Source organism: Lepisosteus oculatus, unplaced genomic scaffold (genome assembly GCF_040954835.1).
Source record: "Lepisosteus oculatus isolate fLepOcu1 unplaced genomic scaffold, fLepOcu1.hap2 HAP2_SCAFFOLD_63, whole genome shotgun sequence".
Lineage (NCBI taxonomy): Eukaryota > Metazoa > Chordata > Actinopteri > Semionotiformes > Lepisosteidae > Lepisosteus > Lepisosteus oculatus.
This window is the reverse complement of record NW_027168182.1, coordinates 107,033-134,276: the sequence shown is the minus strand read 5'-3', so window position 1 is coordinate 134,276 and position 27,244 is coordinate 107,033. Positions and strand designations below refer to the sequence as shown.

General features: G+C 49.6%; 16 non-coding genes across 16 annotated transcripts; 5 read left to right on the top strand and 11 right to left on the bottom strand.

Annotated features, from left to right (window-relative positions):
- The first annotated feature begins 457 nt into the window (after window positions 1–457).
- LOC138232467 (5S ribosomal RNA) lies at window positions 458–576 on the top strand. Its single transcript, XR_011187195.1, has one exon. It is a non-coding gene; the product is annotated as a 5S ribosomal RNA (ribosomal RNA).
- A 636-nt stretch (window positions 577–1,212) lies between these two features.
- Window positions 1,213–1,382, bottom strand: LOC138232326 (U1 spliceosomal RNA). The gene has a single exon (XR_011187060.1). It is a non-coding gene; the product is annotated as a U1 spliceosomal RNA (small nuclear RNA).
- Window positions 1,383–8,322: 6,940 nt separating this feature from the next.
- LOC138232421 (5S ribosomal RNA) lies at window positions 8,323–8,441 on the top strand. The gene has a single exon (XR_011187150.1). It is a non-coding gene; the product is annotated as a 5S ribosomal RNA (ribosomal RNA).
- Window positions 8,442–9,077: 636 nt separating this feature from the next.
- LOC138232485 (U1 spliceosomal RNA) lies at window positions 9,078–9,241 on the bottom strand. Its single transcript, XR_011187209.1, has one exon. It is a non-coding gene; the product is annotated as a U1 spliceosomal RNA (small nuclear RNA).
- Window positions 9,242–11,048: 1,807 nt separating this feature from the next.
- On the top strand, window positions 11,049–11,167 carry LOC138232427 (5S ribosomal RNA). The gene has a single exon (XR_011187156.1). It is a non-coding gene; the product is annotated as a 5S ribosomal RNA (ribosomal RNA).
- A 636-nt stretch (window positions 11,168–11,803) lies between these two features.
- LOC138232487 (U1 spliceosomal RNA) lies at window positions 11,804–11,967 on the bottom strand. The gene has a single exon (XR_011187211.1). It is a non-coding gene; the product is annotated as a U1 spliceosomal RNA (small nuclear RNA).
- A 4,786-nt stretch (window positions 11,968–16,753) lies between these two features.
- LOC138232413 (U4 spliceosomal RNA) lies at window positions 16,754–16,895 on the bottom strand. Its single transcript, XR_011187144.1, has one exon. It is a non-coding gene; the product is annotated as a U4 spliceosomal RNA (small nuclear RNA).
- Window positions 16,896–18,235: 1,340 nt separating this feature from the next.
- On the bottom strand, window positions 18,236–18,377 carry LOC138232379 (U4 spliceosomal RNA). Its single transcript, XR_011187111.1, has one exon. It is a non-coding gene; the product is annotated as a U4 spliceosomal RNA (small nuclear RNA).
- Window positions 18,378–18,607: 230 nt separating this feature from the next.
- On the bottom strand, window positions 18,608–18,724 carry LOC138232425 (U5 spliceosomal RNA). Its single transcript, XR_011187154.1, has one exon. It is a non-coding gene; the product is annotated as a U5 spliceosomal RNA (small nuclear RNA).
- A 95-nt stretch (window positions 18,725–18,819) lies between these two features.
- On the bottom strand, window positions 18,820–18,893 carry trnan-guu (transfer RNA asparagine (anticodon GUU)). The gene has a single exon. It is a non-coding gene; the product is annotated as a tRNA-Asn (tRNA).
- Window positions 18,894–20,086: 1,193 nt separating this feature from the next.
- trnar-ucg (transfer RNA arginine (anticodon UCG)) lies at window positions 20,087–20,159 on the top strand. The gene has a single exon. It is a non-coding gene; the product is annotated as a tRNA-Arg (tRNA).
- Window positions 20,160–21,721: 1,562 nt separating this feature from the next.
- Window positions 21,722–21,803, bottom strand: trnas-uga (transfer RNA serine (anticodon UGA)). Its single transcript has one exon. It is a non-coding gene; the product is annotated as a tRNA-Ser (tRNA).
- Window positions 21,804–23,343: 1,540 nt separating this feature from the next.
- Window positions 23,344–23,417, bottom strand: trnan-guu (transfer RNA asparagine (anticodon GUU)). Its single transcript has one exon. It is a non-coding gene; the product is annotated as a tRNA-Asn (tRNA).
- Window positions 23,418–24,302: 885 nt separating this feature from the next.
- trnag-ucc (transfer RNA glycine (anticodon UCC)) lies at window positions 24,303–24,374 on the bottom strand. The gene has a single exon. It is a non-coding gene; the product is annotated as a tRNA-Gly (tRNA).
- Window positions 24,375–25,027: 653 nt separating this feature from the next.
- On the top strand, window positions 25,028–25,169 carry LOC138232335 (U4 spliceosomal RNA). Its single transcript, XR_011187067.1, has one exon. It is a non-coding gene; the product is annotated as a U4 spliceosomal RNA (small nuclear RNA).
- Window positions 25,170–26,002: 833 nt separating this feature from the next.
- trnag-ucc (transfer RNA glycine (anticodon UCC)) lies at window positions 26,003–26,074 on the bottom strand. The gene has a single exon. It is a non-coding gene; the product is annotated as a tRNA-Gly (tRNA).
- Window positions 26,075–27,244: the final 1,170 nt, after the last annotated feature.

The following is a 27,244-nucleotide window of genomic DNA, read 5'->3' as shown; positions in this document are numbered from 1 at the left end:
CTGGGAAAAGAAAAGAGAGTGCTGGGTTTTCGAAAGAGAACTCTAAGATACCTCAATCGTATATGTATAGCACTACAAAAAAATCGATGGCAACTAAAGGGAAAAGTGAAGCAGCTGCAGGGGCAGCAACAGGGCGGAGGCGCCGCGCGCCCGGCCGACGTGTTGGACCGGTGCGCTTTACGTGCTGAAATAAACACGCGAAAGCCCCGAAATGTTTCCAGAGTGCTGTGCACTGAAGACTTGCCTGGTGCTCCTCCGTGCAGATTGTTTGTCCTCCTCCAGTGCGGGACGAGCCAACACAAGGGAGCGCATTCGCCAACATCCAGGCACGCAATGCGATTTGGAAAGCAGCTCCTTTCCAAAGAGTTGCACACGAACGATCCTTCAGTCCCGCTCGGGGGGCACGGAACCCCCGCCACACACAGCTTCAAGTAGCGAGTCAGGCGCCAGGGATTTCGCTTACGGCCACACCACCCTGAACACGCCCGATCTTGTCTGATCTCGGGAGCTAAGCAGTGTCGGGCCTGGTTAGTACTTGGATGGGAGACTGCCTGGGAATACCAGGTGCTGTAAGCTTTTGCTCTCCCGGCCAGCAGGGGTCGCCGTTGGTGCCGTAGGCTTTGGGAGGAAAACCTGCAGGATGGAAAGGTGATCTATAGCCTCATCTCTAGAGATGTTTTGTTGCTGTGGCATGTGTGTGACCCATATTCAAAAAAAAAAACCCGTCTGTAAAACGAATATCGAAGCTGCCTCTAAATCTGCAAATGAAGATGAGTCGATAAACCACTCGTTTTTCGTATAACTAGACATATATTCATTTGTTACCGATTTCATTCATTGAGCACGGATACAATAGAGGTACAGCCATTCACTGTTTGACATGTCTGCACTGGTACAGAACCGAGCAATCAGAAAACGGGTGAAACTGTCTTTAGACTCAGCATACAGTACCGAGGCCCCCCATGACCAAATAAAGGCTAACCTCGATAATCAGCCTAAAGAACGCAGACTACAGCAAAACGACTGACTTTGAAAAGGGAATGAACGTCCGGAAGGAGTAGTGGAACTAGCTTGAGATGCTTCTCCAGACCCCTAACTAAAAGCCAGCGAGAACCAGCAGCGGCGTCCACTCCTGTCGAACCGGGATCCTTCCGCAGCCACGCAGCTCGTGGTGTCCTAACCCTCCCGTATCTGATTTTGGACCAAGCACATCAGGGGAGAGCGCGAACGCAGTCCCCCACTACCAGAAATTATGCAGTCGAGATTCCCACATTTGGGGAATTCGCAGGGGTCAGCACAGCCGGAGTGCAATGGCCAAGCCTCGCCCTGGGTGAACCGATTTCGATTTTTAAGAACTTTATTTTCTTTTCACAAAAAAATACAGGAAATCACAAATCAGAAAGCTTTACATTAATATACATACTTAAAACAGTATATATGATCACATCTCATTACATTTTGACACGGTAACAGTTACATAGCAACAATTTTCTTTTTTTCTGGTGCAAATCACATTCTTTATTTAAACATGATAATGTTTTTCACAGTTTCTTGAGATGTTGACCTATGCTCTCTATTTCCCACAGATTTTCTGCTTCCTCCCTCCCTTCTCTCCACAGATCTCTGAGGTAATAGTTCTCTCGGGTGATGAACAGGGCCAGGCTACCTGCTGCCTTGACTGGGACCTCGATGCCTTTGAACAGCCCCATGTTCCTCACTCTCCACAGGGCGTCTTTCCCACTGTTCACCACGGCCCAGATCCTGTCAAACACGTCAGGAGGAAGCTTGACAGGAGAGATGCCGTATCTAACGAAAGCAGCGGTCAGGGTAAATTGGGGCGAGAGAGCCTGCAACCAATCTTCAAACTGGGCCCAGAAGGCCTTAGCAAAAAAGCAGGACCACAGGAGATGGGTCACAGTCTCCTCCTCGCCGCAGCCCACCCTAACGCAGCGAGGGCTGGGGGTGAGGCCCCTACGGTACAAGAAAGTTCGTACCGGTAAGCACTGGTGGACGACACTCCAGGCTAAATCTCTGTGAATGTTGCACAGAAATTTAGAGGATGTGTGTTTCCACACCTTCCTTGTTTGGGCTGATGTTAAAATGCCCACAGGGGTCTGCCTATTGTTCTGGGGTGCTACGAAATCTTCCAGTTTTTGGACGCTGACATCTCGGAGGGGAATATGGCCAATTGGGTGAGATCTTAGAAAACTTTTAACTGTCCCATAAATTGCAGGGCATGTGTCAGAGAGTGGGACGTCCAGCTTGGGTCTGACACCCCACACTCTGAACACCTCCCTACCTACCCAGAGCCTGGAAAAATAAGTCCAGGTACGCGCTGCAGGTGCTGTTGCAAAGCCTCTCAGCACAGAGGCCAGGAAAATGCACAGCAGCTTCGTAGCAATATCTGGGACAGACTTCCCCCCTGAGGGTAGCGGCCTGTACATTATTTCCCTTCTGAGTCTTTCCTGCTTCCCACCCCATAGAAATTGAAACATCAATCTCCTCAGCACCGCCGCAACACGGTGTGGGATTGGGAAGGTAGAAGCCAGAAAATTCAAGACAGGCAAGAGCTCGGCTTTGATGACCAGCACCTTCCCTGTCATGGTGAGGTCTCGGTCCTTCCATTGCATCAGTTTTTTGTTTAAGATTGGCAATTTGTTCTGCCAATTTACTGTTCCCATCTCTTCTCCAAAATACACCCCCAGGACCTTAATTCTCTTCTCTTGCAGCCTGAGATCATGTCCTTCTTTTGGCTCCCTCCAGTTCTGATAAAAAATCTCACTCTTAGATGTGTTAATTTTTGCGGAGGAAGCCAAAGAGAACCGATCACAGCACTGCAGAGCTCTGCTAATTGAGGCATTGTCAGAGAGGAGCAGGGTGACGTCATCCATGTATAGAGATGTCTTTACCTCTCCTCCCCCACTTCCAGGCACTGGTATCCCATTAATGGCCTGATCCTGGCGCAAGGCACAGGCTAAGGGCTCCATAGCCAAAACGAATAACAAGGGGGATAATGGGCAGCCCTGCCTCACCCCTGAACAGACTTCAAAGGTGCGTGATCTATTGCCATTAACCATGACTCTGCTGTTGCTACCTGTGTACAGCAGGTTAATCCACTTTCTCATGATGGGGCCAAACTTCATGTGCTCAAGTACCGATGTTAAGTACTGCCGGTTTAGGCGGTCAAAGGCCTTTTCTAGGTCTACACCTAAAATGCACAGAGGGAGGGAGCGATCCTCAGAGTACAGACAGACATCCCTCAACAAGGCCAGGTTGTCGCTCATCAGGCGTCCTGCTATCCCACAAGTCTGTTCTTTCCCTACCAGTGAGGCCACTACATTTTGTAGGCGCAGGAAAAGGGCTTTGGACAGGATCTTAGTGTCCACGCCTAACAGGCTGAGGGGTCTCCAGTTCTTTATGTCATTTTTTGCTCCTTTCTTAAACAAGAGAGAGATAGTGCCTTCTCTTAAGGAGTCAGGCAGCAATTCTGTCTTGTAGCTTTCCTCGAATAGGAGCAGTAGCGGATCCTGAAGCAGATCCCAAAAGGTGCAATAAAATTCTTTAGGGAGCCCGTCAGCACCCGGAGTTTTCCCCTTCTGTAAGCTCTCCATAGCCTGTCTCAGCTCTTCTACTGTCAAATCCCTCTCAAGTACTTCCCTATCTTCTTCACTCAAAATGTTTTCTAGCTTTGAGGTAAAAAAATGAATATCTTCATCCTTTACCTCTGTAGAGCTGTACAGTCTTGAGTAGAAGGCCTCGGTGCAGGAGAGGATAGCACTCGGCTCTGTTCTCTCTCGTCCCTCCTCATCAACTACACTTTCCATGACAGTCTTGGAGCCTACCACTTTCCTGAAAAAGAAGCGAGTACACTTCTCATTTTCTTCCAAGAACTGCACTCTGCTTCTTAACAGCACTCCTCGACTACTTTCTTCGGCTATGCTCCGGATGTCCTTTTTTAAAAGGGCGATATCCTCGAGCACATCGAAGCCACTGTGCAGCATCGTGTAGAGACGCTGCAGCTGCCTCTGTTTCCTGGCTAGCACTCCTCTCCGTCTGGCAGCAGCCTTCCTTCCCTCAGCCATGAAAAAGGCCTTTGTCCTCACCTTCACCTCCTCCCACCACTCTCCTACTGACCCGTACAGACACTGCAAGGACAGCCACTGTGATAGTTTCTCCTTGTAGCGGGATACTACCCCCTCGTTCTCTAGCAGCTTTGTGTTGAGTTTCCAGAGGCCTGGGCCAAAGACAGTCCCGCCCTGGAGTTCCACTCTACACCCTAAAGCCTGATGATCTGAGAAGAAGACAGGCTGAAGAGTGACCCCAACAACTTTCACTCTCTCTGAGACAAAGCAATAGTCAATTCTGGAGCTGCTATTCCTCCCTGACCATGTATATCCTGCTGTTGTGGGATATATACATCTATATGTGTCTGAGAGTTTAAAGTCTTGAACTAAGTTTTGCAGGGCCAGTGAGCTGGAATCCAATTTTATCGGCGAGCTAGACTGCCTGTCTGTGTGCTCTAAGATACAATTAAAATCCCCTCCCACTATCACGTCTGTGCTGCATAACAATAGGGGGGAGAGTGCCTTGAGTAGCTCCACCCTTCCTCCTACGTCAGTAGGGCAATACACATTGATTAGCCGCAGGTTAACGGTCCCCCATTCCACATCCACACACAGCAACCTGCCATCTATGACCCGCTGAATACTTTTCAATTTGAATGCCCATCCTTTGAAAAGAATGGCCACGCCAGAGGCTCTGTTGTTATTGTCCCCTGACCAAACAGAAGGCCCTTTATCCCACCTATCTTCAAAACTTTTATACCTCTCTTGATAGGCTAAAGCACACTCCTGCAACATCAACACATCTCCCTCTCTCTGCTGGAGGTAATCAAAGACAGACTGGCATTTAACTCTGTCATTGATACCTCTTGTGTTAAGAGAAATTATGTTAAGAGCCATATTACATAAGAAAGTGGAACCAGTCTTTACAAAACACATTTCTCTTCGGTCTCACCTGTTACCTTTTTCTTTTTCTTTTTCTTCTTACCAATTTCCTGCCAGCCATCCTCTGAATGAGCCTTCATCAGGGTGGCAGCAGTAAAAGCGTTCACAGAGTCCATTTCAAGGAAGGGGGTAGAGGGAGGGGTGGAGAGGTTCCAGCTGTCCCCATCGCCATGCTCTCCTTCCTCCTCGCTCGGGGAGAAAACAGAGTCATTTTTTCTTTTCCTCAAGTCCAGCTCCTGGGAGCACTGAGGGGAAAGGGGTGCAGCCGATGCACCAGTCTCCTCTTCCCCCTCACCCACCAGCTGCTGCAAATCCTCCGTGATGGACTGGATGGAGGAGAGGAGGGCATCTGTAGCACTTGCAGAGTCTGAGAAAAGCAGCTCCGCTGAATCCTGGGTATCCTCGCTGGACCCGCTCCACCGGGGGGCCCCACACTGGCCCTCGTTCTGAGGAGCAGGAGTGGGGGAGGGGTCCTCGCTGTTCTCGGGGGTTTTCAAACCCTCGTGCTTGTCTGGTGCAGTCTGCGGTTGTGGGGGCGTAGTGGATTTCTCTTCCACCAGCCCCGGAGCCACAGCAGGACTGATCCTGGCTGGAGGCTGAGAGTCTTTGTCCAACAAGGGTTCTTTGTTTGACTTGTTGTTTGCTTTGGATTTTCGGGCCGGTTTGGCTGAAACAAGCACTGCCTCATCCTTTCTCATTTTGAGTTTATTGGCGTAGGCGTGAGGGCAGTTCTTAAAAACGTGTCCTTCCGAGCCACATAAATTGCACTTTGGCAGCATTGAACAGTCAGAGGCTAAATGTCCCTGTTTGCCACAGGTCTTGCAGCATTTCACAGTGCAGGACGATGCCAGGTGTCCCACAGCACCACAGCGCCGACACACCTTTGGTTGTCCCACATAAAACACATAGCCATTGCAGGCGCCCAGCCGGATTGTAGAGGGCAGGTGCCTTAAGCCTCCATTTACGCTGTCCGGTAGCAAGCGAACCTCGAATTTCCTTGCTCCTGTTTTTATACCATCAACATCTCTAACCTCAGTTCCATGGTGGACGGTGCAGTACTGGTTAAGCCAGGTGTGAATGTCCTCCGTCTTTGCCAGTTCCGAGAACATAACAACATGCACCGTTTTCCTCTCTCTCTGTGTCAGAGGCTGCAAGTTGATCTTCTCAAGTGCAGGAACTTTGCCTCTTTTTGCCTCAAACACATCCACGCATTGTTCAAACAGAGGATAGGTAGCAAATACAACCTCAAATGCTTTCTGACCTGGGAGAGCGAAGATGAAATCCAAGTGCCGAGGTTCAAAACCAAGTTCCTTCTGTAACACTTTTCTGCTGAACTGCATACGATCCATGAAGAGGTCATCCAAGAGCTCAAAACGTACAGCATTCTTACGGGATCCAAAGGTTGCCATTTCAAAAACCGCAAATCGAACACTGCTTCCAACAAAAGAAAAACAATCTAACTACTCCACCTACAGGCTGATCAAGGTATCTCCCCTGCCAGGTAAGTATGAGTTAAACAGGCCCCTGCAAGCGGCCCGCACCCACAGCACAAATCGCGCAGCCTAGGCCACCTCCTCGCCCCGCACGCCACCGCCTCCTGCTGGGCCCACTCTTTCACACACTCACACGCCACACTAACACTCAAAAGTGTGGGCAAAACGAGAAAACGAGCGCGCCGTTTCCTACACATCTGCAGTCGCCGTTGGGCATTCGCAGCATGTCCCGGGATGCAATTCGGCCTCATTTGCATAACTCCAGACCGGCAGATCGCCACGCAAGCTCGCGACGTGCGCCTGCCACACACCGAACAAACCTTTTCAGCAATTTCCAAAAAACGGGCCTGCTCGCCTGCCCACAAGGCTCCGTCTCTTACCTGCTCTCCAGAGCCTGCTGCCTTCTGTGCTTTTCTCTCGGCACCGCTGCAGTGCACACAACTCCTGCAGCGGGAGGGGGGGAGAAAGTTCCCGCGCTCCGCCGCAGGGAAGGCTCGCTCCGTGCGCACACGTCCTTTCGATGCCAGTCCAACAAGTGCTCCGCATTAGCTGCGTCGGGGCTCCGGCGTGTCGCACCTCACCTCACCTCGCACTGCCCCCTCCTTGAATGTCTGCCGCTGGGCATGCCCCGCTCTCCTCCGCCTTATCTTATCGCGTGTGAGCACCGACAATGGCCACAATGCCGGGGAATGGCACCTGTAAAGTGTTAATTGGGGCACAGGAACAGCCCGTCTCGTCTCGGGGGGGCCGGCTTCAGAGACAATACAGCAAACACAGCGGGGCGGGGGAAGAAGACGACACCACACATGCGGGTACATTCAGCTCCGGCGGGAACGAGACATTTGTCGGTCTTTTCAAGTGCCGAGAGCCGAGCAATCCTTCGCTTGTATCGTTTCTCCCCGGTAACTAGATCTGGCCCTGCGACTCTCGACTGGGCTCACCCCCGGGGCAGCCCAGCAGGTGTGAGCCTGGCCGGCACCCGGATGGGAGATTCCACCCCGGAAAAGCTCCGGTTGCTGCTGCTCCTGCAAGAGGTGTGACTGGGACCAGTAGGGAGCGCTCACCCTGCGGGCTGTGTGGCTCTCTTACGCCCCAGCCTCCTGATGGCGACACTCTGCTGCACAAACAGGCGCCGTCCTTCGGGGGAGGCGTCAAACCGAGGTCCCGACCCTCCTTGGCCATTAGGAAACCCCAGGGCGTCTCTCAAAAAGAGACGCCGGGGGTGTCCCTCTGGTGTTAGTGCTCCCCTTTACCCATCAGTCGGGGTCTCCTCCTAATCCCCGTCTCACCTGTAACAATCAATGACGAGGCCCCCCTGTCCGTGAGATTTAGTACTCGCGCAAGCGACCGGGGGCAGAGCGCGAACGCGGTCCCCCGCCCCCCACAAAGTGCGCGCTCCGGGTTCCCTCTCGGGGCCCTGCAACACAGCGGAAGGGCAGCGAGAAGGAGCCTCTTGCTCTGACGCCGCAAGGCCACAAGAGGGCGGAGGCGCCGCGCGCCCGGCCGACATGTTGGACCGGTGCGCTTTACGTGCTGAAATAAACACGCGAAAGCCCCGAAATGTTTCCAGAGTGCTGTGCACTGGAGGTTTTTGTCTGGTGAAGACTTGCCTGGTGCTCCTCCGTGCAGATTGTTTGTCCTCCTCCAGTGCGGGATGAGCCAACACAAGGGAGCGCATTTGCCAACATCCAGGCACGCAATGCGATTTGGAAAGCAGCTCCTTTCCAAGGAGTTGCACATGAACGATCCTTCAGTCCCGCTCGGGGGGCACGGAACCCCCGCCACACACAGCTTCAAGTAGCGAGTCAGGCGCCTGGGCTTTCGCTTACGGCCACACCACCCTGAACACGCCCGATCTTGTCTGATCTCGGAAGCTAAGCAGCGTCGGGCCTGGTTAGTACTTGGATGGGAGACTGCCTGGGAATACCAGGTGCTGTAAGCTTTTGCTCTCCCGGCCAGCAGGGGTCGCCGTTGGTGCCGTAGGCTTTGGGAGGAAAACCTGCAGGATGGAAAGGTGATCTATAGCCTCATCTCTAGAGATGTTTTGTTGCTGTGGCATGTGTGTGACCCATATTCAAAAAAAAAAACCCGTCTGTAAAACGAATATCGAAGCTGCCTCTAAATCTGCAAATGAAGATGAGTCGATAAACCACTCGTTTTTCGTATAACTAGACATATATTCATTTGTTACCGATTTCATTCATTGAGCACGGATACAATAGAGGTACAGCCATTCACTGTTTGACATGTCTGCACTGGTACAGAACCGAGCAATCAGAAAACGGGTGAAACTGTCTTTAGACTCAGCATACAGTACCGAGGCCCCCCATGACCAAATAAAGGCTAACCTCGATAATCAGCCTAAAGAACGCAGACTACAGCAAAACGACTGACTTTGAAAAGGGAATGAACGTCCGGAAGGAGTAGTGGAACTAGCTTGAGATGCTTCTCCAGACCCCTAACTAAAAGCCAGCGAGAACCAGCAGCGGCGTCCACTCCTGTCGAACCGGGATCCTTCCGCAGCCACGCAGCTCGTGGTGTCCTAACCCTCCCGTATCTGATTTTGGACCAAGCACATCAGGGGAGAGCGCGAACGCAGTCCCCCACTACCAGAAATTATGCAGTCGAGATTCCCACATTTGGGGAATTCGCAGGGGTCAGCACAGCCGGAGTGCAATGGCCAAGCCTCGCCCTGGGTGAACCTCCTTCTTGATCAAGGTATCTCCCCTGCCAGGTAAGTATGAGTTAAACAGGCCCCTGCAAGCGGCCCGCACCCACAGCACAAATCGCGCAGCCTAGGCCACCTCCTCGCCCCGCACGCCACCGCCTCCTGCTGGGCCCACTCTTTCACACACTCACACGCCACACTAACACTCAAAAGTGTGGGCAAAACGAGAAAACGAGCGCGCCGTTTCCTACACATCTGCAGTCGCCGTTGGGCATTCGCAGCATGTCCCGGGATGCAATTCGGCCTCATTTGCATAACTCCAGACCGGCAGATCGCCACGCAAGCTCGCGACGTGCACCTGCCACACACCGAACAAACCTTTTCAGCAATTTCCAAAAAACGGGCCTGCTCGCCTGCCCACAAGGCTCCGTCTCTTACCTGCTCTCCAGAGCCTGCTGCCTTCTGTGCTTTTCTCTCGGCACCGCTGCAGTGCACACAACTCCTGCAGCGGGAGGGGGGGAGAAAGTTCCCGCGCTCCGCCGCAGGGAAGGCTCGCTCCGTGCGCACACGTCCTTTCGATGCCAGTCCAACAAGTGCTCCGCATTAGCTGCGTCGGGGCTCCGGCGTGTCGCACCTCACCTCACCTCGCACTGCCCCCTCCTTGAATGTCTGCCGCTGGGCATGCCCCGCTCTCCTCCGCCTTATCTTATCGCGTGTGAGCACCGACAATGGCCACAATGCCGGGGAATGGCACCTGTAAAGTGTTAATTGGGGCACAGAAACAGCCCGTCTCGTCTCGGGGGGGCCGGCTTCAGAGACAATACAGCAAACACAGCGGGGCGGGGGAAGAAGACGACACCACACATGCGGGTACATTCAGCTCCGGCGGGAACGAGACATTTGTCGGTCTTTTCAAGTGCCGAGAGCCGAGCAATCCTTCGCTTGTATCGTTTCTCCCCGGTAACTAGATCTGGCCCTGCGACTCTCGACTGGGCTCACCCCCGGGGCAGCCCAGCAGGTGTGAGCCTGGCCGGCACCCGGATGGGAGATTCCACCCCGGAAAAGCTCCGGTTGCTGCTGCTCCTGCAAGAGGTGTGACTGGGACCAGTAGGGAGCGCTCACCCTGCGGGCTGTGTGGCTCTCTTACGCCCCAGCCTCCTGATGGCGACACTCTGCTGCACAAACAGGCGCCGTCCTTCGGGGGAGGCGTCAAACCGAGGTCCCGACCCTCCTTGGCCATTAGGAAACCCCAGGGCGTCTCTCAAAAAGAGACGCCGGGGGTGTCCCTCTGGTGTTAGTGCTCCCCTTTACCCATCAGTCGGGGTCTCCTCCTAATCCCCGTCTCACCTGTAACAATCAATGACGAGGCCCCCCTGTCCGTGAGATTTAGTACTCGCGCAAGCGACCGGGGGCAGAGCGCGAACGCGGTCCCCCGCCCCCCACAAAGTGCGCGCTCCGGGTTCCCTCTCGGGGCCCTGCAACACAGCGGAAGGGCAGCGAGAAGGAGCCTCTTGCTCTGACGCCGCAAGGCCACAAGAGGGCGGAGGCGCCGCGCGCCCGGCCGACATGTTGGACCGGTGCGCTTTACGTGCTGAAATAAACACGCGAAAGCCCCGAAATGTTTCCAGAGTGCTGTGCACTGGAGGTTTTTGTCTGGTGAAGACTTGCCTGGTGCTCCTCCGTGCAGATTGTTTGTCCTCCTCCAGTGCGGGATGAGCCAACACAAGGGAGCGCATTTGCCAACATCCAGGCACGCAATGCGATTTGGAAAGCAGCTCCTTTCCAAAGAGTTGCACATGAACGATCCTTCAGTCCCGCTCGGGGGGCACGGAACCCCCGCCACACACAGCTTCAAGTAGCGAGTCAGGCGCCTGGGCTTTCGCTTACGGCCACACCACCCTGAACACGCCCGATCTCGTCTGATCTCGGAAGCTAAGCAGCGTCGGGCCTGGTTAGTACTTGGATGGGAGACTGCCTGGGAATACCAGGTGCTGTAAGCTTTTGCTCTCCCGGCCAGCAGGGGTCGCCGTTGGTGCCGTAGGCTTTGGGAGGAAAACCTGCAGGATGGAAAGGTGATCTATAGCCTCATCTCTAGAGATGTTTTGTTGCTGTGGCATGTGTGTGACCCATATTCAAAAAAAAAACCCCGTCTGTAAAACGAATATCGAAGCTGCCTCTAAATCTGCAAATGAAGATGAGTCGATAAACCACTCGTTTTTCGTATAACTAGACATATATTCATTTGTTACCGATTTCATTCATTGAGCACGGATACAATAGAGGTACAGCCATTCACTGTTTGACATGTCTGCACTGGTACAGAACCGAGCAATCAGAAAACGGGTGAAACTGTCTTTAGACTCAGCATACAGTACCGAGGCCCCCCATGACCAAATAAAGGCTAACCTCGATAATCAGCCTAAAGAACGCAGACTACAGCAAAACGACTGACTCTGAAAAGGGAATGAACGTCCGGAAGGAGTAGTGGAACTAGCTTGAGATGCTTCTCCGGACCCCTAACTAAAAGCCAGCGAGAACCAGCAGCGGCGTCCACTCCTGTCGAGCCGGGATCCTTCCGCAGCCACGCAGCTCGTGGTGTCCTAACCCTCCCGTATCTGATTTTGGACCAAGCACATCAGGGGAGAGCGCGAACGCAGTCCCCCACTACCAGAAATTATGCAGTCGAGATTCCCTCATTTGGGGAATTCGCAGGGGTCAGCACAGCCGGAGTGCAATGGCCGAGCCTCGCCCTGGGTGAACCTCCTTCTTGATCAAGGTATCTCCCCTGCCAGGTAAGTATGAGTTAAACAGGCCCCTGCAAGCGGCCCGCACCCACAGCACAAATCGCGCAGCCTAGGCCACCTCCTCGCCCCGCACGCCACCGCCTCCTGCTGGGCCCACTCTTTCACACACTCACACGCCACACTAACACTCAAAAGTGTGGGCAAAACGAGAAAACGAGCGCGCCGTTTCCTACACATCTGCAGTCGCCGTTGCGAATTCGCAGCATGTCCCGGGATGCAATTCGGCCTCATTTGCATAACTCCAGACCGGCAGATCGCCACGCAAGCTCGCGACGTGCGCCTGCCACACACCGAACAAACCTTTTCAGCAATTTCCAAAAAACGGGCCTGCTCGCCTGCCCACAAGGCTCCGTCTCTTACCTGCTCTCCAGAGCCTGCTGCCTTCTGTGCTTTTCTCTCGGCACCGCTGCAGTGCACACAACTCCTGCAGCGGGAGGGGGGGAGAAAGTTCCCGCGCTCCACCGCAGGGAAGGCTCGCTCCGTGCGCACACGTCCTTTCGATGCCAGTCCAACAAGTGCTCCGCATTAGCTGCGTCGGGGCTCCGGCGTGTCGCACCTCACCTCACCTCGCACTGCCCCCTCCTTGAATGTCTGCCCCTGGGCATGCCCCGCTCTCCTCCGCCTTATCTTATCGCGTGTGAGCACCGACAATGGCCACAATGTCGGGGAATGGCACCTGTAAAGTGTTAATTGGGGCACAGGAACAGCCCGTCTCGTCTCGGGAGGGCCGGCTTCAGAGACAATACAGCAAACACAGCGGGGCGGGGGAAGAAGACGACACCACACATTCAGCTCCGGCGGGAACGAGACATTTGTCGGTCTTTTCAAGTGCCGAGAGCCGAGCAATCCTTCACTTGTATCGTTTCTCCCCAGTGACTAGATCTGGCCCTGCGACTCTCGACTGGGCTCACCCCCGGGGCAGCCCAGCAGGTGTGAGCCTGGCCGGCACCCGGATGGGAGATTCCACCCCGGAAAAGCTCCGGTTGCTGCTGCTCCTGCAAGAGGTGTGACTGGGACAAGTAGGGAGCGCTCACCCTGCGGGCTGTGTGGCTCTCTTACGCCCCAGCCTCCTGATGGCGACACTCTGCTGCACAAACAGGCGCCGTCCTTCGGGGGAGGCGTCAAACCGAGGTCCCGACCCTCCTTGGCCATTAGGAAACCCCAGGGCGTCTCTCAAAAAGAGACGCCGGGGGTGTCCCTCTGGTGTTAGTGCTCCCCTTTACCCATCAGTCGGGGTCTCCTCCTAATCCCCGTCTCACCTGTAACAATCAATGACGAGGCCCCCCTGTCCGTGAGATTTAGTACTCGCGCAAGAGACCGGGGGCAGAGCGCGAACGCGGAAAACGGGTGAAACTGTCTTTAGACTCAGCATACAGTAACCACTCGGCCACCTCGTCTAGGAAACTGGGCTGTCCTGACATGGGTTGGCGCACTCCAGTTGATCTTTTTCTTTTTTTTCCCTCATACTCGAGGGTCATTTTCCTGTTCCACATGCGATTTCAACATTTTCCTTGGGAGATGTCAAGCCAGCAAGCCACTGCTGTGGTTCAGTGGCCAGTGTGGAGTTCAGTGGCCCTGTTGTACACAGAAAGCACATTGAGCTCCTTGGACATGAAAAGTTCCAGATAAAAGCCATTTGTCATCCTTTCTCTTGGTGTCGATGTTGCTATTGTATGTAAAGGTGGCAACTTACTCAGCGAGCAGGCGGAGCACACACCGAATGCAGATGTGTCTGAGTGGTGTGTCCAAGTGGCTGCAAAAGGACAGCACTCCCGGGGCGCCGTGGCTTAGTTGGTTAAAGCGCCTGTCTAGTAAACAGAAAATCCTGGGTCCGAATCCCAGCGGTGCCTTTTTTTGTTCTGTGTTCTCGAACAGAACTGGTCATTATGGACAACCGCATACGTCTAGACTTAATTAAATGCAAGTATTCATTTCCTGTCTTGAACGACTTGTTTTTCTTAAAATGGATGCAACTTGCAAAACATGAAATACAAACCTCGCTAATCAGCGCTCGCGGCTGGCAAAAAAAAAAGAAGTCAGCAATGTTTTTTTCTTTAACCTTAAGCCTGCTAATGGAGAAGAACCTAGTCGCCACATCACATACATCCGTTTCAACGATAAGAAGGTAACAACTATCCTCACTCCAGAGTAAATCTCACGTTGAGGGCATATTTTTTTCCACTTTACCATGAGTCGGGCTCAGCTGCACAGAGGCGAGAGCAGAGCAATGAGGTCAGGGGGATAGGGGAGTCACACGCTGGCGGTTTGAACACGCGGAAGATCACTGAGGGATCCACAGTATGTGGACCCTCCGTGCGCCATCATTCCACACTCCAGACTCTGAATCCTGCCATCCGAGTTAAGATCTCGGCGGAACCTGAGGCGCAGTTCTTTCTTAAAACGTAATCTGGTGAGCATTTCTAGAATCGTAATTGTATAGATGCAGCCTTTAATATGTTGCTAGGTTAAAATTTATGACTTCTTGAACTTCAGTAGGCAACTGCCCTCTTGATTTCGGATTTAATTTCTTTATTACAGGGGCGCTTTTATGATGACAGAGTCAAGTTCAGGTACTTTGCTTGATGGAGGAAGCTCATTTCGGACTCTGTGATCTTCTCACCTGGAAAGGTCTGCTGTACTACTACAAGAGAGAAGTAGAGTCTGGAGGAAGGGACAATTTTATGATGCTTTGGAAGGTAATGTTTTTTTTTTCTTTGAAATCGAAATGAATCAGAATATCAGTGCAAAAGACAAACTCTTGGTTTGGTTTAAAGAGATATGGTTTTAAAACAGACAAAATGTAGAAAACAGGTGTTTCTCACTTTTGGAAAAGAATGGACCGGGGGTAATATTTTACTAGTTGCAGTGCTAAGCTCACTGGGTTACAGCCCTGCAGTGTCACACGAGGGCCAGTGGTGCAATGGATAATGTGTCTGACTATGGATTAGGAGTTTGGAGGTTCGACTCCTGTCTGGCGCTGGTTGTTTTTAAACACATCAGCCTACTCCCTAAGTAGTCTGTGCTACTTACTGCATTGTAATCGTACCCAGTAAGAGATTTCCTTCATGTAAATGAACTGCACCTGACAGCTTTAGAAAAACACCTGGGCTCAGTACGGTGCTGAGAGCTCAAGTTGTGTATAATGTAATAATTTAAGTAGAATAGATTCTAATAATATAATGATCCAGTGTGTTGCACTACTTCACTGCTTCACTGCTCTATGCCGTCTGGAAATAAATCCTCAGACAACTTACTGCCCTGGGCATGTACCAATAAATTACAGGAGCACATCTATATATCACTGCGTTGAAGCAGGAGACACAATCACTGCAAATACATCCTAAATACAGTGTTCCAGCACCTTTGACCTCATCCAGAACGTATCATTTCTTGAAAGGAATTGCTGTCCGAATGCACATCTGAATCCCAAACAGAATCTCTAGTAAAATACGATCATTTGTGAAACAGGTAAATGTCTCAGGGGCCCATTCCTCATTCTCAAGACACATGTATGCAGTACGTACATCATGCATTGAGCAATAGGGATTAAAGACACCACAGGTAAGGTTAGAAGACATTCTGACTATATTCTAAAATATTGGACTCATATTCTTATGATGGCAGACATGATGCTGTGTTTAAAACCGGGGTTAATGGACATTATATGACTGTCAATTCTGTTTTGTTTTGGAGACTCTTGGCTGCCTATGTGGTACAGTGCAGCGTGAAGAAAACATTTTTCAAAACTGTGTCAGCTCAAAAGTTGTAAGAAAATCTTTCCAGCTGCTTTAACTCTCTTCATTTTTGTCATTTAATTGTCTGTCGGCACTATGTAGCAGCGTTGCATGACAACCCATCTCACCACGGAAAGGAACCTAACAGCTTTTGTAAGAGAGGAGAAAAGGACCTGGTCCGTACGGGACTCGAACCCACAACCTTGGTGTTATTAGCTCTAACCAACTGAGCTAACCAGCCTCACAACAGCAATCCTCTCTGTGCTGCAAAAAATCGAACTCAGGGAATTTCTTTTGCCCGCCTTTGAATTGAAAGCCGTGTAATTCAGTGTACGGGCTTTCTCGTGCAGTTTTATAGTTCTTGTAACCCAAATCCTACACTGGCGTGAAGTGACCCCCCATTTCACAGCATTTTTCAGCTGATTTAAAATGTACCTAAAGGAGAAGCATTATTGAAGACCATCAATTACCAAGAGCTTTTGTCAAAGGTTTTGGTGGTCATTTTTAATGACCACAGAGCGCTGTGACCTCAGTTTTACATCTCATCCAAGAGACAGCGCCCTTTTACAACACAGCGTCTCCGTCACTATGCTGGGGCATTGGGACCCGCACAGACCTCAGGGTGAGCGCCCCCCCGCCGGCACCATTAACACCGCTTCCAGCTGGAAACTTTGTTTTTCCCTGTAGCTCACCCTCATCCGGGTACTGACCTGGCTCACCTGCTTAGCTTCAGTGGGTTTTCAGTTGCGAGTTGCAAGGGGATGCAAGTGATGGAGCCGCTCGCTGCAAAAGCCACTGCTTTGGCTGGGAATCGAACCAGAGCCTCCCGCGTGAGAAGCAAGAATTCTACCACTGAACCAACAATGCTCAGTGCAAAGGCCTTCAAAAAAGACGCTTTTTTGGTACTCTGTAAAAAAAGCGTCGACATTACCTCTTTCAAAAGGCTTCACTTTCCTAGTCACATTCCAAGGCTCATTGAACCCGGGCTGTTTCCTCCAGCGGTATAGTATTGCAGTTAGACAGCATGATGCCTGCAAGATTATGTCACGCACTGACGAGACTGTCAAAAATTGCTTTCGACGATTGTATTGCAAACCGGTGGAAGCGGGGTATTGGGAAAAGTTTTCAACTAGCAATAATTGCGCCTCGGCTAAACCTCACAGGCTACGATACTGCCACTGCGCAAAGCTGACGGTTGCCAGGCAACCGCGGGGATCCTATGGAAATCGTTATCGATCGTCTCATGGCATGTCGTTGCGGTAACGCTTCATATTTGTCGTCTTCTTCTTCTTCTAGCTTGAGGTTTTGAAGAATTTCATGACAGACAAGGGCTCCGTCGGGAACAAAGGGCGTTGTGAGAAAACCGTTGCTTATTTTCAGCAGCAGAAATACAACCCTTTAAATACAAGATGACAGAACAATGACGAAGGGCATGCCGGGAGGAACTCATGCACTACAGAGGAAAGGGGGCGGGCACGTACAGTTCACATTCAAGCCACAAGTACTCTTCTCGGATGTTGCATAAACAAATCCTAACGTCCTGAAAGCATTGCAGCATGTTTGTGTCCCACTTCCCGTGGCTGCAGGACGACTGACACGAACGGACAAACACAATTTGTGGCGTTTAGCGTGACATAGTCTTGCAGGCATCGTGCTGTCTCACTGCAATACTATACCGCTGGAGGAAACAGCCCGGGTTCGATGAGCCTTGGAATGTGACTAGGAAAGTGAAGCTTTTTGAAAGAGGTAAAGCACTGCACAACGGAAGTGAGGGAGAATCTTACAGGGGATTCTGAGCGGTGTCTGCATACACGCAGCCCGATACGGGTGCTGAAAGCTTGAGCTACTCTCAATGTCATGCTGCCTTTCCTCGGAGTAAATCTGTTACATTGAAAGAATGCTTCTCGCAGGTTCAAAAAGGGAGGTCCCTTGTTAATTGGAGAAATCAATGATTTCGAATGAATTCTGTATGCGTTAAAAGACAGCTATACACAGAAAACATGCAGGACACTGCTCATGATGTTTCCCGAGCCGAAACACAGTGCGTTTTTCCAAGCCATCTGACAAAGCCCGCCCACTGAAAACTGCAGCAGATCGTGTAAAGACGTTCAACTTTGTAACTACTGCACGCACAGGAAGCAGAATAAATTCCTCTTTTCAAACTGTCAAAGGTTTGCTTTGCGAACGCTGCAGGACATCGCACAATCTCTTTTGAACGGGGACAAACGATTTCTTATGGGGCGCAGTAAGACAAGTACAGACAATTAAAAAGCTCCACTCATGCCGACGATGCAGCATGAAGAAGCGCAACCTAACGTTTGACAGACAAAAGCCGGGCGCCCTACGAGCAATATGAAATCAAACTGACAGCACACGGCGTTTCGCGCTGACTCAAAAGTGATCTCGACAGACGCTGTTCTCTACATAACGCTGAAAGAGCTAAAGAGCGTTTCTGTTGAGACGTAAGAAGCTTGTTTCTTTCTATCATGATGTTACCATGACAAAATCTGTCTTTAAACACCTTGCTCAGTCTCTGACGAGACTGTCGAAAATTGCTTTCGCCGATTGTATTGCAAACCGGCGGAAGCGGGGTATTGGGAAAAGTTTTCAACTAGCAATAATCGCGCCTCGGCTAAACCTCACAGGCTACGATACTGCCACTGCGCAAAGCTGACGGTTGCCAGGCAACCGCGGGGATCCTATGGAAATCGTTATCAATCGTCTCATGGCATGTCGTTGCTGTAACGCTTCATATTTGCGGCCGGACACTTCCCGCCCCCCAAAGAAAAGAGCGCCAATCAGACAGGCGGAGACCGAGGACTCACAGAGCAGATGGCCACAGTCGCCATAATAAGAGCGATTGTGAGCGATTTTGTTTTCTCTCTTTGACCAGCCCAGCTGCGCCCCACCCGAAGGCAGGGAAGCACAAAAATTGTATGGAACTCATTCATGCTCCTCTCCATGGAAATCTTTAGTAAAAGGCAAAAGATTTGTACGAGATGAAGAGAAACCAGAGTGCGTGGGAAGAAAAGAAGCACAACGTTTCGACTGTGGAGCCTTCTGCGCCATCTTCTTTAGCGGTGATGATGTTTACATTGGAAAAACTGAGACATGCGTCCCTGGGTGGGCTTGAACCACCAACCTTTCGGTTAACTGCCGAACGCGCTAACCAATTGCGCCACAGAGACTGACAGCCGCTTGTGCTCCCTACATTTGCAGGTTTATGGTCAAAGAAAACAATCACTTGCGCTTCTTGCAGCCGGCAATCTTTTTCCACTGACAACCAAGAAATGGATTTCATCTTTCACAAGCTGTATGGATTTCTTCAAAAACAAGTTATTCCAGAAAGGAAATGAATTCTTCCATTAAACTGAACCAAGCTGTACATGTTTGTCTGAAATGAGACATTCGGCACAACAAGACACGGAGAGAGGCACCGCTGGTATTCAGACCCAGGATCGCCTGCTTACTAGGCACTCACTTTAAGCCACTAGGGAACAGCGCCAGCGGAGCACCGCGCTTTTACAGACACTTGGACACATCTGCGTTCGGTGTGCACTTAACCTGCTCTCTGAGCCCATTGCCTCCGTCCCATTTAATAGCAGAACTGACGCCAAGAGAAATGATGAGAAATGGCATTTATCGGGCACTTTTCATGTCCAAGGAGCTCAATGCCCTTGACACCTCCCCAAGGCGACAGAGCTGTGCATTCTTTGGCGACACCATTTTTTCTTTTGTTTAATTTCTATACTTATTGATAGAATAAAAACGATATGTCATGTACTGTAAGGGAAATGTCTCTTTTCATGGGGAAAGCTAGCACCAGCAAATGTTGTGTTTAGAAGAAGTGATTTAACATGACACGTGACCTAATTTACCGGAGCAAAAGCTCACCCAGCAAGCCCTGCTTTACTTCTACAGGAGAGAAGTACTGTAGAGTCTGCAAGATGTTCAGCTGGGTAGCTACGTCAGCATGCCTCGGCTGCAAAGGAACAAGTAATAGGTTTATTGCATGCTGAAAAGAGAAGAACGGAAACACAGCGTTTCAACTGTGATGTCTTCTCACACCTGAAGAAGCCTCACACCTGTAAAAGGCTCCATGGTTTTCTTTCTTCTCTTTTCAACATGGAATACACCTATTGTCTGCAAGATGTGACAATTTCATGGTGTTTTGGAAGAAAACCTTTTTTCTTTGAATTCAAAATCAATCGGAATTTCAGCACGACACATCAACACTTTTTCTGTTTTAAGGAGATGATATTTTAAACCTGATAAAAATAGTAGGAAACACAAGTTTCTTGCTGTGAAAATTTAGATGGGGAAGTGTACTACTAGTAGCAGTGTAGAGCTCTCTGTGGTGGAGTGCAAGCGCATGTTCTACGGGCCAGTGGCGTAATGGATAACGCGTCTGACTTCGGATCAGAAGATTGTAGGTTCGAGTCCTGCCTGGCTCGTGAGGCTTTTAAACCTCTCAGGTTCCTCGGTAACAGGTTGCCGTCATGTATATGAACTATAGAAAAGCATTTGCCACAACCCGTAAATTAGCACGCAAGTGCGGGCTAGTGAACACAGAACTGTATGGAGATCATCTCCAGCTCCGAGCTCAATTGCAATGAAAAAACATGCAGAACAGAACTGGAGAGCAGCTGAATTTGTGCTCGGTAGGGTGGGGAGGACTCAGCATTGCTATTGTTCTAATTGGCATGAACTGCAGGGGATCTGAATCAGAACATGTCAGTTAGTTCGATCATTGCGTCAATATGTAGGCCACGTTAATACAGAATTATTACTTTGTCTGTCTCGTCTTTGTATATAGCTGAATGTCCCTGACAATTTCATGTTAGTTTTTAAGAACGACATTGGTGCTAATATATACATATATAGCATATAAGGAACACGTAAAAGTTTAGTCCATGCTGAAAAGATAAGAAAACCGCCACAACGTTTCATCTTGGAATAAATCTTTACTTGTTGTTTTGCAGCCTACCCATTCTGACCTAACTCCTCCCTTGAAATTCCCTAACAGATAAGGGTACGTAACGGCTCATGCGATGCTCAGTTGCAATTTGTCCCAAAACAAACAAGAACAGCAGCTGAGGGTTTGAGTTTGAACATGCACTGTATTAAAGCAGCTTTTATTTCCATTGATAAATGCTAGATATTCCTACAGAGATTCTCCAGGTGAGTAAGCGATTCCTGTTTCTGTTTCTATTTCTGTTTCATATATAAATATATACAGTATATATATATATGTTACATGTGTCTCTGCAATAGTACAAATGTGTTATACACTATCAGGGGCTGCTTTTTTGTGCACCTCATCTACAACAAGGGTTTTTTTTTCATTTATGTTTGTGGACCTTCACCATTTGAGGAAGTGAGTTAGATAAGAAAGTTACAGGTATGGTGAGCAATGACTGACAAAGGCACGTACTGCGTATTCCTTACAGAAGTGTAAGCAATTTGTTCTAAAAAACACCGGCTAAAGTCCAACATCGTTAGCAATCTTATTACTTAAACAGAATTAACATCAATAAACTGTAAGGTGCTGGTACATGCGAGTAGATTTGATCTTCTATTAAACAAAAATGCAATTACAGCTCTAAAAAGGTCAACCTAGACTTCTGTAACAGATCTGTTCAGGTCATCGCTGTTCCTCTGACCTTGTGAGTCTTTGGAATTTTAAAAGTGTATTTTGCTTGCCTTTCATGTGGTCTGTGTACAAGTCACTGTGGCGTATGCGGTCCTACACAGCCTTGCTATAGACGTGACGAGCCTCCGCTATGTTGCAATGGAGAACAGGTTCAGTACGGAGCTGCCGAGAAAATTCAGCTGGAAAGCTCGTTGCAGAAAAGCATCGGTATCTGTGTCCAGCGGCAAAGCGTCCTTCGTGGGTGCTGAAGAATCGATTTCACAGGCTGCGGGTCCAGGCGATTTAGAGTGTTAAAGGTCCCAGCGAAAACGAAACGGCGCTGGTCCTTTTACACGCACGCACGCAACCAAATGCAAAGGACGCCGTAGTCGGCAGGATTTGAACCTGCGCGGGGAGACCCCAACGGATTTCAAGTCCGTCACCTTAACCACTCGGCCACGACTACAGCGAGCGCCGCAGCCGCTGCCTTCTTGCTACAATCGAACAGGGAGTGCGAGGCGGCGGCGGCAGCGGAGGCAACTTTTTTCAAGTTCGCTCTCCGTTTAAGAAACCTTTTACGCCATACGTGCAAGCACACACACACACACACACCTCAGAGGACTTAAGGGTGGCTTCAAGTTGGAATGATAATGTCTTCCCGTTCGGACATGAAAACAGAACGTTCTTAGACAGAAAGCAATCAACAACGGAGACATGTGGACGACGATTTTAGTCACTGCACTTTGAATAGCATTTTTGCTCCAGTTACAGGAGATGCACCAATGGCCCTTGACCTACGCTCTTACCAATGCCTTGAACATTCAAACAAAACAGCCCTCAAGTCCTGCGGTTTAATATAACGCTGTTACGTGTCGAGGCAGTATTTGACTCTGTCCTACCGTTGAGACACGGGGCGTATATGGAAACGAACACATGCTATGGATCGTCTCTAATCGGTCCCTACAGTTGGAAGGCTCCTTGAAGCGTGCACCCCCATCATTCATCTTTGCGCATCTGTGAAAGGTAGACTCTTGAGCAATGTTTGAGCCAGCTCTAAGGCAACTAGTGCTATTGGACAGAGACCTCTGGAAGATCCTAAGAGTCTCTTAACACCACTTCCAGCAGCAAGCTTAATTGTTCGCTGGAGGTCTCCCACCCAGGTACTGACCAGGCAAAGAATCACCACTACATTGAATGAGGAAGTTAATCCTGAAATCCAATTACATATCTCAAGGTAAGACAAATCCATAAGAACATGTCTTAGTATTACTTCATTTACATTAGTATGGCACTGAGTTGGAGCTCCTCTTTAAGCTGTGGTTTAGTTTTGCATTCATGTGTTTCTAGACCAGTTATTTATGGGGGTGGGTGGGTCTTTCACAGAGGCTCAGGACAAATCCCCCGCCTGAAAGTCTAATGTGTGCGTTCAGACAGTCACAGGTCAAGAGCCAGGCAGGAGGACAATGGACAGAAGAGCCAACGAACTAAAAATGAAAGAACAAATATGAAAAAGCCACCATCTTTTTCTTTTTGACATTTTCCGACTTTCATGCAAGCCAGGACAAAGTTGCTCGTAGCTACTTGTGGATTCAAATACTCTATTGAGTGCTTTGATGAGTTTTTGCAATTTGATTGTCGTCCTGTCAGCCTGTTTCTGTTTTTTTTTTTCAATCTAGGGATGGAAAGTATGAGGGAAATGATGGAGCAATCAATAACCGCTCCGGAAAAATGGCAGAAAGAAATGGTCCGTCACTAAGGACATTTGTGAAGCAGAGGAGTGACATCACCACAAAGGCGATACATTCTGCTGATGGTTTTGGTGAATAATGATTGAGGCGCGTTAAGAGAAAGGTAGCTGTGTCAGCATGCGTAGGCTGCAAAGGATCAAGCAAAGGTTTACTCCATGCTGAAAAGAGAAGAAAAGAAGCACAACGTTTCGACTGTGGAGCCTTCTGTGTCATCTTCTTTAGCGGTGATGATGTTTACATTGGAAAAACTGAGACACGCGTCCCTGGGTGGGCTTGAACCACCAACTTTTCGGTTAACAGCCGAACGCGCTAACCGATTGCGCCACAGAGACTGACAACCGCTTGTGCTCCCTACATTTGCAGGTTTATGGTCAAAGAAAACAATCACTTGCGCTTCTTGCAGCCGGCAATCTTTTTCCACTGGCAACCAAGAAATGGATTTCATCTTTCACAAGCTGTATGGATTTCTTCAAAAACAAGTTATTCCAGAAAGGAAATGAATTCTTGCATTAAACTGAACCAAGCTGTAGATGTTTGTCTGAAATGAGACATTCGGCACAACAAGACACGGAGAGAGGCACCGCTGGTATTCAGACCCAGGAATGCCTGCTTACTAGGCAGGCACTTTAAGCCACTAGGGAACAGCGCCAGCGGAGCACCGCGCTTTTACAGACACTTGGACACATCTGCGTTCGGTGTGCACTTAACCTGCTCTCTGAGCCCGTTGCCTCCGTCCCATTTAACAGCAGAACTGACGCCAAGAGAAATGATGAGAAATGGCATTTATCGGGCACTTTTCATGTCCAACTGCTGCAGTTTTCAGTGGGCGGGCTTTGTCAGATGGCTTGGAAAAACGCACTGTGTTTCGGCTCGGGAAACATCATGAGCAGTGTCCTGCATGTTTTCTGTGTATAGCTGTCTTTTAATACAGAATTCATTCGAAATCATTGATTACTCCAATTAACAAGGGTCCCTTTTTGAACCTGCCAGAAGCATTCTTTCAATGTAACAGATTTACTCCGGGAAAAGGCAGCATGACATTGAGAGTAGCTCAAGCTTTCAGCACCCGTATCGGACTGCGTGTATGCAGACACCGCTCAGAATCCCCTGTAAGATTCTCCTTCAACTCCGTTTTGCAGTGCTTTAGCTCTTTCAAAAGGCTTCGCTTTGCTAGTCACAATCCAAGGCTCATGACAGCATTTGGAACCAATCGCCACTGCGTCGGCCGGGAATCGAACCCAGGTCAACTGCTTGGAAGGCAGCTATGCTCACCACTATACCACCAACGCACACCCACAGGAACCCTGCAGTACACCACCAGAGAATGCTCACGATTTCGGAAGCTGTCTCCGGGACGTGCTGATTCCACACATCCTGAATAAATCATGATATTCTTAGTTGCTGTAGCTAGACGTTCAAATGAGTTTCATGGCCAGATGGACTGTTTCCTCCAGCGGTATAGTATTGCAGTGAGACAGCACGATGCCTGCAAGACTATGTCGCGCTAAACGCCACAGATTGTGTTTGTCCGTTCGTGTCAGTCGTCCTGCAGCCACGGGAAGTGGGACACAAACATGCTGCAATGCTTTCAAGACGTTAGGATTTGTTTGTGTAACATCCGAGAAGAGTACTTGTGGCTTGAATGTGAACTGTACGTGCCCGCCCCCTTTCCTCTGTAGTGCATGAGTTCCTCCCGGCACGCCCTTCGTCATTGTTCTGTCATCTTGTATTTAAAGGGTTGTATTTCTGCTGCTGAAAATAAGCAACGGTTTTCTCACAACGCCCTTTGTTCCCAACGGAGCCCTTGTCTGTCATGAAATTCTTCAAAACCTCAAGCTAGAAGAAGAAGAAGACGACAAATATGAAGCGTTACCGCAACGACATGCCATGAGACGATCGATAACGATTTCCATAGGATCCCCGCGGTTGCCTGGCAACCGTCAGCTTTGCGCAGTGGCAGTATCGTAGCCTGTGAGGTTTAGCCGAGGCGCGATTATTGCTAGTTGAAAACTTTTCCCAATACCCCGCTTCCGCCGGTTTGCAATACAATCGGCGAAAGCAATTTTTGACAGTCTCCTCAGAGACTGAGCAAGGTGTTTAAAGACAGATTTGGTCATGGTGACATCATGGTAGAAAGAAACGAGCTTGTTACGTCTCAACAGAAACGCTCTTTAGCTCTTTCAGCGTTATGCAGAGAACAGCGTCTGTTGAGATCACTTTTGAGTCAGCGCGAAACGCCGTGTGCTGTCAGTTTGATTTCATATTGCTCGTAGCGGCGCCCGGCTTTTGTCTGTCAAACGTTAGGTTGCGCTTCTTCATGCTGCATCGTCGGCATGAGTGGAGCTTTTTAAAAGTCTGTACTTACTGCGCCCCATAAGAAATCGTTTGTCCCCGTTCAAAAGAGATTGTGCGATGTCCTGCAGCGTTCGCAATGCAAACCTTTGACAGTTTGAAAAGAGGAATTTATTCTGCTTCCTGTGCGTGCAGTAGTTACAAAGTTGAACGTCTTTACACGATGTGCTGCAGTTTTCAGTGGGCGGGCTTTGTCAGATGGCTTGGAAAAACGCACTGAGACATCATGAGCAGTGTCCTGCATGTTTTCTGTGTATAGCTGTCTTTTAACGCATACAGAATTCATTCGAAATCATTGATTTCTCCAATTAACAAGGGTCCCTTTTTGAACCTGCCAGAAGCATTCTTTCAATGTAACAGATTTACTCCGGGGAAAGGCAGCATGACATTGAGAGTAGCTCAAGCTTTCAGCACCCGTATCGGACTGCGTGTATGCAGACACCGCTCAGAATCCCCTGTAAGATTCTCCTTCAATTCCGTTTTGCAGTGCTTTAGCTCTTTCAAAAGGCTTCGCTTTGCTAGTCACAATCCAAGGCTCATGACAGCATTTAGAACCAATCGCCACTGCGTTGGCCGGGAATCGAACCCAGGTCAACTGCTTGGAAGGCAGCTATGCTCACCACTATACCACCAACGCACACCCGCAAACGCCCTGCAGGACACCACCAGAGAATGCTCACGATTTCGGAAGCTGTCTCCGGGACGTGCTGATTCCACAAATCCTGAATAAATCATGATATTGTTAGTTGCTGTAGCTAGACGTTCAAATGAGTTTCATGGCCAGATGGACTGTTTCCTCCAGCGGTATAGTATTGCAGTGAGACAGCACGATGCCTGCAAGACTATGTCACGCTAAACGCTACAGATTGTGTTTGTGTTGGACAGTTGGACCCTACAGCTGGACCCTCGTCGACAACCTGAATAGCTTATTCAGAAGCAGTGCTGGACCGGGAACGAACCAGCTTCTTCCCAGGCACAAGAGACTTTCTACCAGCCAGCCGGACTGCTGGTAGATCCCCTCGGAGCAACGACTGCCCTGCGCGCTGCAGTCAGATTCCTCCGCTCGTCCTACTCCGAGCTGCACCTTGACTGGTTGGCCGGTAGCCAGAGGATGCCGGGACAACGCCCATTGGACAACCGCTGGAACAGAGGCTGCAACAGAGCCTGTCAGCTGGTTTGGTGTTCGTGCCGGGAAATTCCAAATCCATACACAGTGGATAAGTAAACCCCATGTTCTACATTGCGTCTCGAGAATTCAATTGTACCTCAACACAAGTTGTTATCAATTTAATTCATGAGTAATGTATTTACTTCCGAGTTTAGAGTAACAGTGGGTAATAACACTGATTAGCGATTTGGTAACCGAACGATATATATTGACATATATTCTCTGTTGTGTATCTCTTTGTGTTTGCATCTCTTCGGGATTATATACCTTGTATATTGATAACCCTCACAGTAAGGTCTGCCACTCGTATCCAGGCAGACTAGTATATGTTTGGTGCACAATTTATATTAATAAATGTATCTAGTATATTGAACCCCTGTGTGTGCGTTGTTAGTTGTTCTGACGATTGATTTTCTAAAAGCCCCAACTAACAACCTCGTGATTACTGCTACAATAAATAATTGTCTCAGTAAACCCATCAAACCATTACATTTAATGGCGTCCCTGGGTGGGCGAGTTTAGAATGAAATGAGAATCAGTCGCACAGAATAACTGATGTTGCTGTGAGTTCAAGTTCAGCACAGCACCGCGGCTTCTATACGCGAATACCGGGTGTGCTGATAACTGCGTAAAGAAATC